Source organism: Somniosus microcephalus, chromosome 3 (genome assembly GCF_052327205.1).
Source record: "Somniosus microcephalus isolate GS21.2 chromosome 3, FLI_Smic_1.0, whole genome shotgun sequence".
Lineage (NCBI taxonomy): Eukaryota > Metazoa > Chordata > Chondrichthyes > Squaliformes > Somniosidae > Somniosus > Somniosus microcephalus.
The window spans coordinates 300440862-300459524 of record NC_140989.1 but is presented as its reverse complement, the minus strand read 5'-3'; positions in this window follow the sequence as shown (position 1 = coordinate 300459524).

Sequence of the window (18663 nt, the reverse complement as noted above, 5' to 3'; positions counted from 1 at the left end):
ACAATTTATATTACTGACTTAGATGAAGGGACCAAGTGTAATGTATCCAAGTTTGCTGACGATACAAAGCTAGGTGGGAAAGTAAGCTGTGAGGAGGACACAAAAAGGAAGAAATTCAGGATAACTTAAAAGTTGAAAAAATTAGCACCAGGCGCTAATGATTTTCAACAATTAAAAAATTTGCTTTTGCGCTCCAGGAAGGAAGTGGATCACTAAATCAAGCACTCCACTTCCTTCCTGGAGTGCAACAGGCAGCAGGCGGGGCAGTAGGTGTGCAGTGCTGCACAATGGGCGGTGCAGCACTGCCGTGTTGGAAGGCTCCTTCCCTCCCTTAAAGGAAGGGTCATCGCTGCAGGCTCTGCAAGGGGAAAACTTACCTGGTCCCCGACGGCAGCCGCGATCCGGCCCGATCAGCCCGATGCACTGCAGCAGAGTGCTGGGCTGGTCAATTGCTGGCGAAGACAAATGAAAAAAAAGCACAAAGACCGTTTGAGAATTTTTTCCACCTACCTCAGCCACCTCGCCTTTAAGTATCGCCCCCAAAGCGCCCGGTCTCCCGATGAACGCCTCGTGCAGCTGTCGGTGTTGTCACCCGGCAATGCTGCAGGGGGCGGGACCGAAGTTTGGGTCCGGGGCGCTACCAGGGTGATGCGCACGGCGATGACGTCACGATCTCCGGGCGAAGGAGATCGGGATGCAACGCCATACCACTGCCGCAAACCTCCCGCCGAATATAGTGGGAGTCGATCTTCTCGCCGCTTGGTAAGTGATTAGTGCCCCATTATCGCACCCCGGAGGCGATAACGGGAGGCGCCAAGGGGCCCAATAGAGCCAGGAAAGGGATCTATAGACAGGTTAAGTGAGTGGGCAATGAGGTGACAGATGGGAGTATAATGTGGGGAAATGTGAGGTTATTCACTTTGGTGGGAAGAATAAAAAAACAGAATATTTTTTAAATCGTGAGAAACTATTAAATGTTGGTGTTCAGAGATTTAGGTATCCTCATACAAGAAACACAGAGAGTTAGCCTACAGGTACAGCAAGCAATTAGGAAGGCAAATGGCATGTTGGCCTTTATTGCAAGGGGGTTGGAGTACAGGAGTTAGGAAGTCTTGCTACAATTGTATAGGACTTTGGTGAGACCATACCTGGAGTACTGTGCACAGTTTTGTTCTCCTTATCTGAGGAAGGATATACTTGCCGTGGAGGCGGTGCAACAAAGGTTCACTAGATTGATTCCTGGGATGAGACGGTTGTCCTATGGGAAGAGATTGAGTAGATTGTGCCTATACTCTGGAGATTAGCAGAAGGAGAGGCGATCTTATTGAAACATATAAGATTCTGAGGGGGATTGACTGGGTAGATGCTGAGAGGTTGTTTCCCCTAGCTGGAGTGTCTAGAACGAGGGGGCATAATCTCAGGATAAGGGGTAGGCCATTTAAGACTGAGATGAGGAGGAATTTCTTCACTCAGAGCATTGTGAAACTTTGGAATTCTTTACCCCAAAGGGCTGTGAATGCTGAGTCATTGAGATAAATAGATTTTTGGACACTAGAGGCCAGATTTTCAGTGTGCCATGAGGCGGGCTTTTAGGCGTGCGGGGGGCAAAAATCCCGAATTCGGGGGTCCCGACACCATCCTACCCAAAACCCGCCTCCACGTAAGTTTCAGAGGAGGCGGGTACCCGCCCCGCACTGGGACCTGCCGACCCGAGGCAGGAAGGGATTAGTGCCAATTAACTGCCTGTTAACAGGTAGTTAACAGGCAGTTTTTAGCCTAATCCCTATTTTGAGGGGTGTCGTGAGGGATTCCCGACGGCTCCAAACCACGCCAGGTTAGAGCAGGGGGGCCGTCGGGTTGAAGGACTTGGAGGGGTCGCGAAGTCAGTGTAAAGGTGAGTGATGGGTGCATGAGTGCAAAGGTAAGTGTGTTTGGTGTGTCTAAAGTGTGTAAAGAAGTTTAAATTACCTGTACTTACCTTCACAGCCTTTCTTCCTCTAGGCGTCGGGAGTCCATCACTCCGCCGGCACTGAAAGCCGAATGGCTGCGATCTGTCAAAAGTGACAGCCTTCAGCTTTCAGTGCCGGTGAGAGTACTAACTGAGTCTACGTAGAAGGACTCAGGTAAGAAGTCAGACTGTCAGTGTTTGACAGCTTCAAACAGCTGTGAAACACTGATATTTCATCTGTCAAAAACTCTTGACAGATGAAATTTCAGTCTGTGACGTCACCTGTTGCCGGGTGGCCCTTAATTGGCCTGCTGAGCCCGCTAGGCGGGCTCAACAAGGTCAATCAAGGGAAAATTGCGTCGATTGGCCGGTCGTCGATGGAGGTGGGACTAAAACCCGAAAGTTGTAGTTCCGTCTCCTTCCCGACTGCCAAATGAAAATCCAGCCCTAGGTGAATTAAGGGATAGGGAGATCGGGCAGGGAAGTGGAGTTGAGGTCAAAGATCAGTCATGAGTTTATTGAATGGCGGAGCAGGCTCAAAGGACTGTATGACCTACTCCTGCTCCTAATTCTTATGTTCTTATCACGATACTGAAAATATGCTATTGTATCCCTTTGCCAGTGTTTGAGATAATACACATTACATGTTGAGCCAATTAGTTAGGGATGGATTACAGATGTGTGTGTAAGATCCTTGTGAACAAGTGCATAATAGATTAGACAGTATTTCATTGTACAGAGGGTGGCTAGAATTTGGAAGACTCTGCCACAATCAATTATTGAAGCAGAGTCCATAACTACTTTTTAAAATAAATTAGTAATTGTTTCAAAAAGAGGAATATTAAAGGGTATAGGGAGTGAGCAGGAGATTGGGATTAGACTAGTTGGCTCATGTGGAGAAAAACACCAGCACAGTCTTGATAGGCCAAATGGCCTCTTTCTGTGCTGTAACATTTTACGATTCTATGGCAAGGAAGAATTTTCATGGGCTACTCAAGCTGTCGCAAACCACACTCATGTTTAAAGGCAAAACTTGCACATAGTGAGGTGAATATGAAGACAGTACATTTTGTCACATCCCTTTAATCTTCTCTGCTCCAGTGAATACAGCCCTAGTTTTTTCAAAGTCTCTCACCATAACTAAATCATCCCATCCCTACTAAATCGAAGTGCGTTACACTGGATTTCCAAGGCTCCAATAACCTGAGGCATATTTTCCTCATGTGGTGCAACTTCAGCACCTGTAGCTGCTCCAGGGCTGCACCCCTGACCGTGGCCAATGTCTTAGGATAAGGCTCATTATCATAATACTTAATGGTGTTTCCACTCTTGGCTGGTCACTCGGCTCATAGGGCGCGAGAAATGGCTGCAGCACATGCACAGCGGACCCTGGCCCTGGCGGGGCGGTAGACCCTTCCTATAATGGTGTGCTCAAAACTGTGCACAGTACTCTAACTGTAGCCTAACTAATGCCTTATTATCACCTCCTTGCTTTTCCATTCAATGGTCCGACATATAAAGTCCAGAATCTCATTTGCCCTTTTTCTGGAATTTTCCACTTATAATCTCCCGTTTAATGATTTGTGTATGGGCACTCCCAAATCTCTGTTTCTCCCCTCCATTGGAAATTTACATTTTGCCATGACTTAATTTAGCATCAGCAGCAAAGAGGGCGCTAATGAGGCAGAAAGCAACTAGTGCTTGGGCGTGGCGCTGCCAATGCCTCCCGCAAAATTTAGCATTTAGTGGCGGCAGTAACCGTTATTGCCGTGCGCAGCGCCCCGACCGCGATCTTCGGTAGCACCCTCTTACTTACCGCCGGACACTATGTCCGACGGGGTCAGGGAGCCCTACCTGTGGCCAGGGCGGTGCAAATTAAAGGCGAGGTGCCGGGCAGCCATTTTAGTTGCTGGCCGCCTGCCAGCGCCTGCCCCCATGCCGTCCCTGAGCAGTGCCCCCCCCCCCGCAGTGTGCTGGCTGCGCTCTGTGAGCCCGGCACTTCTCTTGAGTGCTGGGATCTATTGCCGGCACTCCGATCGCTGGTGGCCCAGCTGGGCCCCGGGTCGTGCTGCACTAGGCCCCTCCCCTTTAAGAAGGGGAGGAATGTAGTGTATGTAACCTGTACCACCTTAAGAGGATACCTTAAGGTGATGGACTACTTTTTGATGGCTCCTGTACATTGTAGTACCGGTGGTGACCACACCGGTATATAAACCCTGCGGAGCAAAGTGTATCCCAGTTCAGCCCTGACCCTCAATCACTAAAGACCTGTTTACTTACTTCTGTAGCCTGTGTCCTGTTATTCAGTATAACTGCAATTGAAAACACAGACTCAACAGTGGCGACGAGTCTGATCTTACCTTGCGGCAGTTTTGCATCAAAGGAAGCTTCGTCCTCAGACACGGACGTCGAAAAAGGGCATCCGCCCTCAACATCCTGCATCGCACGGGAGGCCATCGGAAACCCGGGTTGGTTTGCTGACCACGAAGTCAAGCATCAGTGAGCATCCCTTCTACGACAGCGGCGGGTAAGCCCGATCGAGCGGCATGGGGGGGAAAGTCGGCCGAGTTGTCAGTGGGAGAAGGGGAGGGAAAACGACGAAAAGGGCGGAGAACATGACCACAGCTGGTGTCAGGGGCCGGACTGCAATCGGGCAGAGACGCGCAGCAGCCAGAAAAGCGTTTATGGCCACAAGGACCGCGGGAGCGGCGGGGGAACAAGAGCAGCAATGCAGGGGAAAATAAAGGACCGCTGGGAGGCGTGGACGGCAACAGCGCGGGAATCGTCATTTTGAGTCGGCGGGGGAAGAAGACAAGCGCGGGAAAAGCCGCCAAGCGCGGGAAAAACTGCCATTTTGAAGAAAAAATAAATAAATAAAAATAATAATATCCAAAGGGGAAGGAGAAACTCAGCAAGGATGCCAAAAACAGGTAACATCACAGCTTTTGATAACGATGTTGAAGATTGGGCCACTTATGTGGAACGCATCGAAGTTTACTGTACAACGAATGAGGTACCGGATGATAAGAAAGCACTAACCCTATTAAACTCAATGGGTGCGAAGACGTACGGGTTATTAAGGAACCTTGTAACACCAGACAAACCGGTAGGGAAGAGTTTTGCGGACATTGTTACTATCCTGCAGGAGCATTTAAACCCCACGCCACTGCTGATAGCGGAACGATTTAAATTCTACAAAAGAATTCAACTTAAAGAAGAAAGCAACACTGAATTCCTAACAGAATTGCGCAAGTTATCAAAGTACTGCCAGTTCGGAACAGGACTAGCAGACGCACTGAGAGATAAGTTTGTGTGTGGGCTCCTAAGGGAAGGAACCCAGAAGCGACTGCTAGAGGAAAAGGACCTTACGCTGGACAAAGCTTTCAGCATTGCAGCATCCTACGAGGCAGCAGCACGAGGCGCTGCAGAGATACAGCAAAGGCCATTGGAATTCAGCACCAATGAAATGGCATTGGGCACAGTAAAGTGCTATCATTGTGGAAGGACAACGCATGACCAGAACCAGTGCTGGTTCAAAGATAAAGAATGCAGGCAATGTGGCAAACTTGGTCACATAGCGAGAGTATGCCGGCCAGGAAAGAAGACCAGCAGCAAAAAGTCACCGCAGGAGAAGTACAAAAAAGTACACAAGGTGACAGAGAACAGTTCAGATGAACAGAAGACGGATTCAGACTCCAGCAGTAAGCAACTGGGTTGTCTGAAAATACATAATGTGGGTAACACAGCAGACCACCAAACTATCTGGGTCACGCTTCGGATAGCAGGAGTCCAAGTGAAGATGGAATTGGACACTGGGTCGGCATTAACGGTCATGAATAAGCAAGATTACAAAAGGTTATTCTCGCACATTCCCCTGAGGGATACGGAGATTGTATTGAAAACATACACGGGGCAAATAGTATACCCCAAAGGAAAGATAAAAGTAAACGTGGTCTACAATGGTAAAGAAAGTCAGAAAATGGACTTGTATGTGTTACCTGATGGAGGTCCGCCACTACTGGGACGGGAATGGATCCGGAGAATAAATGTGGACTGGCATTCCATACAAGCACTGACTGTAGATGCCTGTAAGGAGGACGACGTCAAACCTAAACGACTGTCCAAAATCTTAGACGATGCTAAGGAGGTGTTCCAACAGGGACTTGGAACACTGAAAGGAATTACGGCAACCATCAAGGTTGAAGAACATGCAAACCCAAAATTTTTCAAAGCCAGCCTTATGCGATACGACCTGCTGTGGAAGCAGAGCTGGAAGGGCTAGAACGTTCAGGGGTACTGTCCAAGGTGGACTGGAGCGAATGGGCTACACCCATTGTTCCTGTCATGAAGCGTTCATTGAGCAACAAGCCGGGGGAACCTGGGAAGGTTCGCATCTGTGGCGATTTCAAGATCACTGTTAATCCGGTTCTTCACACGGTGCAATATCCGCTTCCACGGATTGAAGATATCTTCACTTCGCTGTCTGGCGGGAAACACTTCACTAAGATAGACCTGGCGCAGACGTACCTACAGATGGAAGTTGATGAAGCGTCACGTCAGTATCTCACGATCAACACGCATAAGGGCTTATATCGATATAATAGACTGGTTTTTGGAGTGGCATCGGCTCCAGCGATTTGGCAAAGGGCCATGGAGCAGGTATTGCAGGGAATTCCAGGCACACAATGCTACCTGGATGGCATCCTGATTACAGGAGATAACGATAACGATCACCTCGCGAATTTGGAGCAGGTGCTCATCAGATTGAAAGAATATGGGCTCAGAGTTAATTGACAGAAATGCGAGTTCTTTCAAAAGCGAATCTCGTACTGCGGCCACGTCATTGACCAGGAGGGGCTCCATAAGTCACCTGACAAGATCGAAGCTGTTGTAAAAGCTCCTGCACCGGAAAATGTATCCCAGTTGAGGTCGTTCCTCGGGTTGGTTAACTATTACCATAAGTTTCTTCCAAATTTATCCACGGTGTTACACCCACTAAACACTCTTTTGCAAATGGGAATACCATGGAAGTGGAGCGATGATTGTAAGCGGGCTATTCAAAAGAGCAAAGCACTGATCACCTCTAAGGAAGTGTTGGCTCACTTTAACCCAACGCTGCCTATTCGCTTAGCTTGTGATGCTTCTCCATATGGTATCGGGGCAGTGCTCTCACATAAGTTTCCAGATGGCTCGGAAAGGCCAGTCGCTTTCACATCCAGATCATTGACCTCCGCTGAGCGCAACTATGCTCAGATAGATAGGGAGGCTCTCAGCCTCGTGTGGGGAGTTAAGAAATTTAACCATTACCTGCAAGGCCAAAAGTTTACGCTGCTGACAGATCACCAGCCGTTGGTTTCCATTTTCAACCCTAAGAAGGGTGTTCTGGTAATGACGGTGCAGAGGCTTCAGAGATGGTCCCTTTTCCTAGGGGCACATCAAAATGATATTGAATTCAAAGGTACAAAGCAACATGGTAATGCTGATGGGCTGTCGCGCCTGCCACTACCTACAGCAGAAGAGGCACCGGCAGTTGACCCTGTAGAGATATTTCACTCGACCATCATCGAATGCTTACCAGTCACCAATGCGGGTATTGAGAGAGAGACCCGAAGTGACCCGACACTGTCTCGGGTCTACGACTTGACAGTGAAGGGATGGCCAGCACATGACGAACCACTGTTACCAGCATTCTCAGCCAGACGAGAACAGCTGTCCGTATGTCAAGGAACATTGATATATGGAACAAGGGTGATTATTCCCCTGAAATTAAGAGAGCGAGTTCTGAAAGAATTGCACGAAGGTCATCTGGGGGGAGTTAAGATGAAAAGCCTTGCTGGGGCTTATGTGTGGTGGCCAGGTATCGACAAACAAATAGATGATCTGACTAAAAGCTGCTCAGGGTGCCAAAAAGTTCAAAATGCACCTCCAATTGCACCGCTGCATCCGTGGGAATGGCCTTCAGCCCCATGGCAACGTGTGCATATCGACTTTGCAGGTCCATTCATGGATTCCATGTTTTTGATAGCAGTAGACGCACATTCTAAATGGCCAGAAGTGATTAAGATGTCGACCACTACCTCTGAGAAGACGATCGCAGTTCTAAGAACCATATTTGCAAGGAATGGGTTGCCGGAGCAAATATGTTCAGACAACGGACCACAGTTCGTGTCAGAAGAATGCCAGAAATTCATGAAAAAGAATGGGGTGAAACACTATACATCTGCCCCATATCATCCGGCTACAAATGGGTTGGCCGAGAGATTTGTACAAACGTTCAAAAAAGCGATAAAGGCCATGAGTGAAGACCATATTCCACTACAACACAAGGTGGACAATTTCCTGATGGCGTATCGAAACGCCACGCATTCAGTGACAAATCAAAGCCCTGCCATAATGTTCTATAACAGAAGGTTGCGGTCCCGGTTGGATTTGTTAAAACCCAATGTGCGAAGGGAAGTCGAAAACAAGCAATTCCAGCATGTAAATAACAAGGCCACTCGTAGTTTCGAAATAGGACAACCAGTGTTGGCCAGGGACTATAGGGATGATAAATGGCAACCTGGAACAATTCGTGCACGACAAGGACCCTTGATGTACACGGTAGACGTTGGAGAGAACGTAATACAACGTCATGCTGACCAACTTGTGGAATCGAGAACAAGGGTCGACCCCATGTCTACGGCAGAGACACCAGTTGAAGAACTTATTGAGCCTGTAGCATCTACCTCAGACTCGAATGTACCTGATGATGTTCAATCCATAGGAGATCAAGTGGATGAGTCACCTCAGCAACGAGAACCAGAGACCCTGAAAGGCGCTATCCGGCCCGGATCAGGAGGCCTCCTCAGAGACTGAATCTTTGAACAGTTTTGTGTGTAAATTGTATATATGTTATCCATGTAATGTTTAATTTGGAGTGTACACTGTTAAGCTAAAAGGGGAGGAATTGTAGTGTATGTAACCTGCACCACCTTAAGAGGATACCTTAAGGTGATGGACTACTTTTTGATGGCTCCTGTACATTGTAGTACCGGTGGTGACCACACCGGTATATAAACCCTGCGGAGCAAAGTGTATCCCAGTTCAGCCCTGACCCTCAATCACTAAAGACCTGTTTACTTACTTCTGTAGTCTGTGTCCTGTTATTCAGTATAACTGCAATTGAAAACACAGACTCAACAAGGAAGGCCTGCAGTACCACAGCACGTAGCACCGTGATATTCACTTGCAGCGCCCCAAGAGGGAGGTGGGGTGCTTCCAGTAGCACCCCGCTTCCCTCTTGGGGCACTACCGGTGAATTTCGGCCGTGGGGGTGCTAATTTTTTCAGCACGCTAGAAGTAATGCCCTGGTGAAGTTAGCGCCCCAAAGGGGGTGCAACCCAATTTTTCCCCCATTGTCTTTGGCCCCTGCTGCAAACTCCGTGCCCTTGCTATCAATTTTAACCTCCTCCCCAGCCACTGTCTCAGGCTGAACTAGACTGTTCCCACCTTTGGCATCCTATTCTACCTGGAGCTTAGTTTACATCCCATATCCTCTCCATCACAAAGCTTGCCTACTTCCATCTCTACAACATCACCTGTCTCCACGCCTCTCTCAGCCCATCTACTGCTGAAACCCTCATCCATACCTTTTGTGATGAAATATTCCATTCATCACTGCCTGTGACTGTGGTTGGTTTCAGTTTCACTTCCCTTACCTCTGTTCCGTTTCCTCACCATTGTATTGTACTATGTGTAGGGCTCCGCCCATACCTGGCCCATTGTATTGTACTATGTGTAGGGCTCCGCCCATACCTGGCCCCTATGTAAGCTGGCCCAGCCTGCAGCACATCCAGTACGGCAGAGCTCTGGATGGAAGATACCTCTCTCCTGTGTGTTACCTTCTAAGTCAATAAAAGCCTTGTTTTGTTTCGCTAACATCGAGTCTCGGATTTATTGAGGCACATCACCTTTGTCACCTCCTGACTTGAATATCCCAATGTACTCCTGGCCTGGCTCCCATCTTCAAACCTCCATATACCCAGCTTATCCAAACCTCTGCTGTCTGTATCCTATCCTGCACCAAGTCCTGCTTGACCATCGCCCCTATCCTTGCTGACCTACATTGGCTCCTGGTCCCCCAACGCATCCAATTTATAATTCTCATCCTTATGCTTAAATCTCTTCATGGCCTCACCCTTCCCTTTCTCTGTAACCTTCTCCAGCCCTACACCCCTCCTCAAACTCCCCATTCCTCTGAATCTAACTTCTGCTGTATCCCCCTCTTTTTACCTCCTCATATGCCTTCATTTGTCTAAGGCCTGTGCTCTGGAAATACCTCTATAAACTTCTGCATCTCTCTGGTATCTCTCCTCCTTAAAAGCCCCCCTAAAACCCACCTCTGTCACCCCTCCTAATATCTCCTAATTAGCTCAGCATAATTTTTTAATTAGGCCTCTGTGAAGTGCCTTGGGACATTTTACTACGTTAAAGGTGCTGAATAAATGCAAACTGTTTTTGTTTTATCTATCTTGCCACTTTACCTATAATACCATGGTTCTTAATCTTTACAACAAGTCTCTTATGTGGCACTTCTTCAAACACTTTTAGTCAAGTATATACCAGGTCTGGTGCCTTTCCTCTGTCTATGCACTATAAATGTAAGGTGTTGTAGTAATTTGGTTAAAGTAGTTGAGCACAACCATATTACCACTCCATAATTAGCCCATATCTTTCTAAGCATTCACAAAAGGCTCTACCAGTTGACCAATGTGAAGCTAACTGATCTACAACTATCTGGATTATCACTGTTTTTGAAAAGGGTCATAACATTTGCCATCCTCCACCATTGGTACAATTCCTATTCTGGAAAACATGGTTCGTAGCTCTACTATTTCATCACTATCTGTCAGAATTCTGGAGTTAAGGTCCTCTGGGCCTAGTGACTTATCAATTTTAGCCCTATTGATCCTTTTTAATACCATTTCCTTCTATGATTTGCACAGTATGTTACAACACAAACTGTGCACAAGCATGTGGTAATAATAATTCAGAACTGAAATATAACCACACTGGTACTTGTTTTGAATATTGAATCAGTAAAATATTGAACAAACCTTTGACTGGTTCTCTATTTATGCTATAGTTCACACATTTTTATGTTTTTTTCTTAATTTAACTTGGATCAGGACAATAATACTTTAATATCCTTGGTAAATTTGTTCTGTATTTAGAAAGCTATGAAATCACTTATGTCCTATCCTTTTAATTACCGTTTTCATACTGCTTTAATTACTGCTTTATCTTCACAGCTTCCTAACTATCTTAGTTGCCTACAATGTTGTCTTTGGGAGCGATACAAAAAGCATGTTATCATGAACAGTGTGAAAGAGAGAGGGGGCCCATTGCCCCGTTAACCAGACATTAGTGCAACAAACATACCATATTAGCAAGTAAGTGGAACAGATACATACAGTCCAACCAAAGCAAACGCCAGTTCCTGCCTTGTAAACAGTTTTGTATGTTTGTGATTGTCAATGGGGATGGTGGGGGATTGAGATCAGTTAATGCAGCTTAGACCAGGGGTTGAACCTGACACCTCTTGGTCTGTTTGGCTCAGTCCCTGGTTGCATAGCAACCACATTAAAACCAACCCCTAACATTCATTTTAACTTGACTTCCAAACTACCACAGAACCCCACAGCTTGCATCTAGCTGACTTGTCACTCGCTGAACTCCCAGGAAAGCCTGTAATGCAAGAATTGCTATTTCGTGTCCCCTTTTCCAGCTTTTCCTGTTATATTGATAGCTTGTAAATGTTTTCTTACGAATTAGCAGTCAACATTTGGTTATCTTAGGTTCTGCATAAATATTACCTGCTGCTTTGGCAAAAACAAATTCTATAAAAAATATTTAAAACGTGCAATAATTTTTTTCATACAAGTGCCACATGTAATAAACAAAGACCAGCACTGAGAACGTACTGTAAGACTGGAAATGGTCCAACTTTCCAGTCATGAATTGCTTGTTCTGATCTGGCCATTGATAATTCAAAAACATCACCCCCTGATGTTTTATTTTAGCACAAAGAACTGAGCCTTGGATATTAAAGAGTTAAATTATGTTGTTCTAAACTACATGGAACATTTCACAAACAGTGGAAGATCTTGACATGCAGGTTGTATTGAAGTGGGTTTGAAGCTCAACCTCAGGAGGTCTACAGTGTGGGATTTTCTCTGCTTCAATTTTCTTTGTGTGTGGGCGTTGGTGTGTGATGTGTGCACAGACTGAAGAAAGGGTGAGACAGAATGAAGGTAAGAGTAAATGTCAATAAAATACGCCCAGGGAACACGTGAGGCCCGCTTGTAATATGTCACCTCTGCTTATTAAAAGGCCACAGTAACAGCCCTGTGGGGTTTTCTGTGCTGGTTAGCTCATAGGGGACCCCAGCGTGGCTAATGTCACGATAGCACCCACGTTCCTGGGAAGCTGAGGTTGACCTCATAGGTCAACACTAATGTTGTGTTCTGCATTCAAAAAAGAGAAGCAGGCGTTCAGTAAAGTGGTTCCCACTGTCTCTCAAATTCAGTTATTGCCTATACATCTCGAGAGCATATTTATACCATATTAGGCTCACCTGGTTATTGTGGTCACTAGAAAGAAAAAACACAAAAATTCCCATGTTAAATTTTTTCTTTACTGTTATGATAATTGGTCAGATGGGTATTTTATTGCGCTCGTAGCATGGTAGGTCTGATCTTTGCCTGTTTCTAGTGCTGGTTCTTGTACTTTCTGTGGGGGAGGCGAGGTTTAAATGACCTTTCTTCCCCAACTTTTTTCTCCTCTTCTGAAGAATGACCTGTGCCGACTTATGGCTCCACAGACTGGCAGAATCTCTGATATCTTGCCCAAATGCCATTTTTGATGACTGAGCCTAGACAATGAATATCATTTGACGGTGGAAAGGCACTATAGCTGATTCTGTGCTTGTTCAATGTACACAGACACTCTGGCCAGAGTTTTCCGGGGGGTCAGCGGACGGGATCAATGGCGGGTCAGGTGGGAAATTTGATTTTTTTGACAGCGGGTCGGTGTCATCCCACCGCAACGTGCCTTTTCCAATGGCATATCTGTGATCTCGGATCGGACCCGACCCGTGGAGGCGGGCAACCCAATTAAAGCAATTATTGGCTTGTTGACAACACTTAATAATGGCGTTAACCTTACCTTTTCACTTTACCTGCTCGCCCACGGGGTCCATGCTGGTCATGGACCATGTCTGTTAACCTGAGGCGGGAGTTGAATGGCCATTGAATAAGTTGATTAGTTGACAGCTTGAAATGTGCTATAAAAGCTCCCACCTCACAGCTGTTTACTTTCCAAGCGCAGAAGCTGTTGCTTACTCCATTTGGAGCACAGATTGAGCTTTATGCAGGCTGCAAGTGTTTGGAGCAAACTTTCCATCCAGTGTCACCTCATCGGAACAACCTCTCTCACCATTGACAGCTTGCTTCTGTCATCTCAACTTCACCTGCCATCTATTCCATCAACGTGGGTGCCCTTTATACTGTCTCACCTTGGTCCTCAGAATCTGACCACGATCAGCTCCAACACCAGCAGCACCAGGCACACCAGCAGCACCAACAACAACACTAACCTTCTCCGCAATCAACTGATGCTGCACAAGACACACGGCATCAGCACCCAAGCACATTACTGCCCGGGAGGCCAGGGATGGCCTCACCATTGCCAGATTTACTCCACTTGGCGCTGTACACTCTGGCTGCAACATGATGCGCCAGGTTGGCATCACCCCACACCAACACCATAAAGCATCCCTACAATGTCCAAGCCATTCCTTTCACACTCATCACCATTGCGGGGGGTACCATTATGTCTCACCATTCACTGCAACTCACTAAGCCATTTCCAAAAGTGCACACAAATCTGTCTAAGAACGCAAAGTGTTGAAAATAAAGGTTTCAATGTTTGACAGCACATTCACGGAAACTTTACATGAACATTGGATAAAACACCCAAGTGGCTGCCTTTTGTGTTGTTAGTTGGTATGATTGCACCAGGATGAGGGTGAGTGTGAGGGGTAGCTAGTGAGATGGAGATGTGATAATGTAGATAGAGAGGGGTGGGTGGAGGTGCAAGGTAAGTTGGTGTGAGTAAGGATGTGCAGGGGTAGGGTAGGGAAGGCAGAGTGATGGGGATGTGATGAGAGGCACAGCAGGATGAGGTTGAGTGTGGCTTGGCAGTAACGTTTCGTGATCTACTGAGATTATTGAAATGTTTGTGCCACTGCACCCAGGTCCTCCTGATGACATTCCTGCTTGTGACCTCCTCTGCAATGTGCAATCAGGCTGTCTTGGTCTCCTGGGAGGTCTCTTCCACCCATGGGAAGGGACGAGAACCTCCCTGCGTGCTCTGACTCCCTCCATAAGCATATGGGGGGAGTCATGGGAGAACCTTGGTACAGCCCTGCACCTCTGTGCAGTGCTTGTCAGTGTATGCAGCACTTCAATGCTGTAGAATACTGACAGCACAAACATCAAAAGTAAGGTGGCCATGGTCCCTTTAAGGAAACCAGCTCAAGACATGTCATGAATGATGTCACCAGACCTGCTCCATCTAAATGGGTCTGGAAACGCACTGGGTGGGCTTAATAGAACCCATTAAGGTAAACTCATTCTGTACAGCAGGGTGGAGCCAGCAGCAGGGTCGAGACCCGCCACGAACACCGGCCGCACTGGACCCACCAAGGTAAGGAAAATTTCGGCCATAGAAACACACACAGAAACACACACACAGAAACACACACAGAAACACACACACAGAAACACACACACAGAAACACACACAGAAACTCACACACAGAAACACACACACAGAAACTCACACACAGAAACACACACACAGAAACTCACACACAGAAACACACAGAAACTCACACACAGAAACTCACACACAGAAACACACACACAGAAACTCACACACAGAAACACACACACAGAAACTCACACACGGAAACACACACAGAAACTCACACACAGAAGCACACACTGAAATACACACAGAAACTCACACACAGAAACTCACACACATAAACACATACACAGAAACTTGTGATGAAATATTCCATTCATCACTCATCAGTATTTCTCTGCCTGTGACTGTGGTTGGTTTCAGTTTCATTTCCATTGTATTGTACTGTGTGTAGGGCTCCGCCCATACCTGGCTCCTATGTAAGCTGGCCCAGCCTGTAGCACATCCAGTACGGCAGACCTCTGGATGGAAGATACATTCTCCTCTGTGTGTTACCTTCTAAGTCAATAAAAGCCTTGTTTTGTTTCGCTAACATCGAGTCTCGGATTTATTGAGGCACATCAATTTTATTGACTTAATTTTCAACACAATGGAGCAACTCTTGAAACCCAAACGTTTGGATTTGGACCAGCATGCTTCGGACGCATCGGCATGCTTCGGACACTGGTTTATGTGTATGGAATTCTTCCTGGACAATGCCGCAGCCGTCAAAGACGCTACGGACGCTGCGAGTATGAAACTCGGAATTCTGCGGAATTGGGTAAGCCACCGGGTTTACCCCCTCATCCAAGACGCCGACACGTACCCGGCCGCCTGCGACATCTTAAAGGTGCATTACCAGCAGCCTACAAATGAGGTGTATGCTAGGCATCTGCTCGCTACTCACGCACAGCGACCTGGGGAATCGGTGGAGGAGTTCCGAGGCACCCTGAAAACGCTTGGCAAAGACTGCAAGTGCCAAGATGTAAGAGCCGCAGTGTACACTGACGAGCTTGTTCGCGATGCCTTTATCACAGGCCTCAGCTCCACTTACATCCGGCAGAGACTGCTGGAAAAAACGGGATTGGACCTGAAACAGGCTGCGGACACAGCACGATCCCTGGATGTGGCCCAGAGAAACTCGGACGCCTACTCTTCAGCCCGCGCCGTCCACGCCGCCACGTGTGCACCAAGGGCGCCGCCATCTTGGAAGGCATCTTCCCCGCCCGGCAGCCCGACACCGTCGGGGCCCCGCTCTCCCCCCAGAAGCCCTACGACAGCCGCGACGCGTCGGGGACCCAACTGCTACTTCTGTGGGCAGCCAAAGCACACCAGAAACCTGTGCCCGGCGAAAGGCACCACCTGCTTTAAGTGCGGTAAGAAGGGGCACTTCGGGAAGGTGTGCAGAGGGAACCCCGCCGGAAAACCCGCCACTGCCGCGTGTGCGCCGTGGGAGCGGCCATCTTGGACGCCATCTTGCCCGACCTCGTGGGGTCCGCCATCTTGTGAGCAGACAGCGTGGACGCCATCTTGTCTCGATCAGGGCCCTACAGTGGCATCGGTCACAGTGGACCAGACCAGGCCGCACCCGCTATCCAAATCAATGGTGGACATCGAGGTAAACAGGTGCAGGGTTAAATGTTTAATTGACAGTGGAAGCACGGAGAGTTTTATCCACCCTGAACTGGTACAACAACTCTCCCTAAAGGTGGTCCCTACTCGGGGTACCATCTCTATGGCTGATAAAACCCAGACATCGACCATTATGGGTTACTGCATGGTACAATTGTCCGTTAACGGAACTGTATACGATAATTTTAAAGTATTAATCATGAAGAATCTATGTGCGAGCGTGATCTTGGGCCTGGATTTCCAGTGCTACCACCAAAGCATCACGCTCAATTACGGTGGGTCCCAGCCGCCCCTCACAGTGTGCGGTCTGGCTACCCTGAAGGTAAAGCCGCCTTCGCTATTCGCGAACCTTACCCCTAACTGCCGGCCAATAGCGACCAAAAGCAGGAGGTACAGCTGGGAGGACAGGCGGTTTATCGCGACCGAGGTAGACAGGCTCCTGAAAGAGCGCATTATGGAACGCAGCAATAGCCCGTGGCGCACCCAAGTGGTGGTGGTAAGGGGCAGCGAGAAGAAACGGATGGTGATCGACTATAGCCAAACGATCAACAGGTACACCCAACTAGACGCCTACCCGCTACCCCGCATATCAGAAATGGTGAACCAAATCGCCCAATACCGGGTGTTCTCCACTATCGACCTCAAGTCAGCGTACCACCAGCTCCCTATCAGACCAGAGGACCGCCCGTACACTGCCTTCGAGGCGAACGGACGCCTCTACCAATTCCTCAGAGTCCCCTTTGGGGTGACGAATGGGGTCTCGGTCTTCCAGAGGGAGATGGACCGCATGGTTGATGACCACCACTTGCAGGCAACCTTCCCCTACCTCGACAACGTCACCATCTGCAGTCACAACCAGCAGGGTCACGACTCGAACCTCGAGAGGTTCCTGAAAACCGCACAAAAACTCAACCTCACCTACAACGAGGACAAGTGCATTTACAACACCACGCGCCTCTGCATACTAGGCAGCGTGGTGGAGAATGGGGAAATCGGACCAGACCCCGACCGATTGCGCCCCCTACGGGAGCTGCCCCTGCCCAACACTCCCAAAGCCCTGAAAAGGTGCCTGGGGTTATTTTCTTATTATTCCCAATGGGTCCCCAACTGCTCCGACAAAGCCCGCCCCCTCTTGAAAGCATCCTCTTTTCCGCTCTCTGCTGAGGCCCATGCCGCCTTCAAAAGCATTAAGCAGGATATTGAGCGGGCCACGCTACAGGCAGTGGACGAGAACACTCCCTTTCAAGTGGAAAGTGATGCGTCTGACTTTGCCTTGGCGGCCACCCTCAACCAGGCGGGGCGGCCCGTAGCTTTCTTCTCGAGGACCCTCCAAGGGCCTGAGATCAGACACTCCTTCGTAGAAAAGGAGGCCCAAGCCATCGTGGAGGCAATGCGCCACTGGCGCCACTACCTAGCCGGCAAACGCTTCACCCTACTTACCGACCAGCGGTCGGTAGCGTTTATGTTCAATAATAAACAAAGGGGGAAGATTAAAAATGATAAGATTCTCAGGTGGCGGATCGAGCTCTCCACCTTCGATTATGACATCATTTACCGGCCAGGGGCCCTTAACGAATCCCCCGACGCCCTCTCACGAGGGATGTGTGCCAGCGCCACCGGGGATCGGCTACAGACCCTTCACAATGACCTCTGCCACCCAGGGGTCACGCGGCTGTTCCACTTCATAAAGTCCCGCAACTTACCCTACTCGATTGAGGAAGTTCGGTCCCTGACCAGGAACTGTCGCACTTGCGCTGAGTGCAAGCCTCGGTTCTACCGCCCAGATAGAGCCCACTTAATCAAACCTACACGGCCCTTTGAGCGGCTCAGCTTAGATTTCAAGGGCCCCCTCCCGTCCGTCGACCGCAATGTTTACTTCCTGAACATTGTGGACGAATACTCTCGTTTCCCATTCGCCTTCCCCTGCCCAGACATGACCAGCGCCACGGTCATTAAATGCCTCAACAGCCTGTTCTGCCTGTTCGGTATGCCGAGCTACATCCATACGGATAGGGGGGCGTCCTTCATGAGTGAAGAGCTACGCCAGTACATGCTGTCCAGGAGGATCGCCACGAGCCGTACCACCAGCTACAACCCCCGGGGTAACGGTCAAGTGGAGCGAGAGAACGGGACAGTATGGAAAGCAGTCACTCTAGCTCTAAGGACCAAAGGCCTCCCTATCTCCCGCTGGCAGGAAGTCCTCCCAGATGTGCTCCATTCGATACGGTCGCTATTGTGTACTGTCACTAATGCCACGCCTCACGAGTGAATGTTTGTCTTTCCCCGGAAATCCA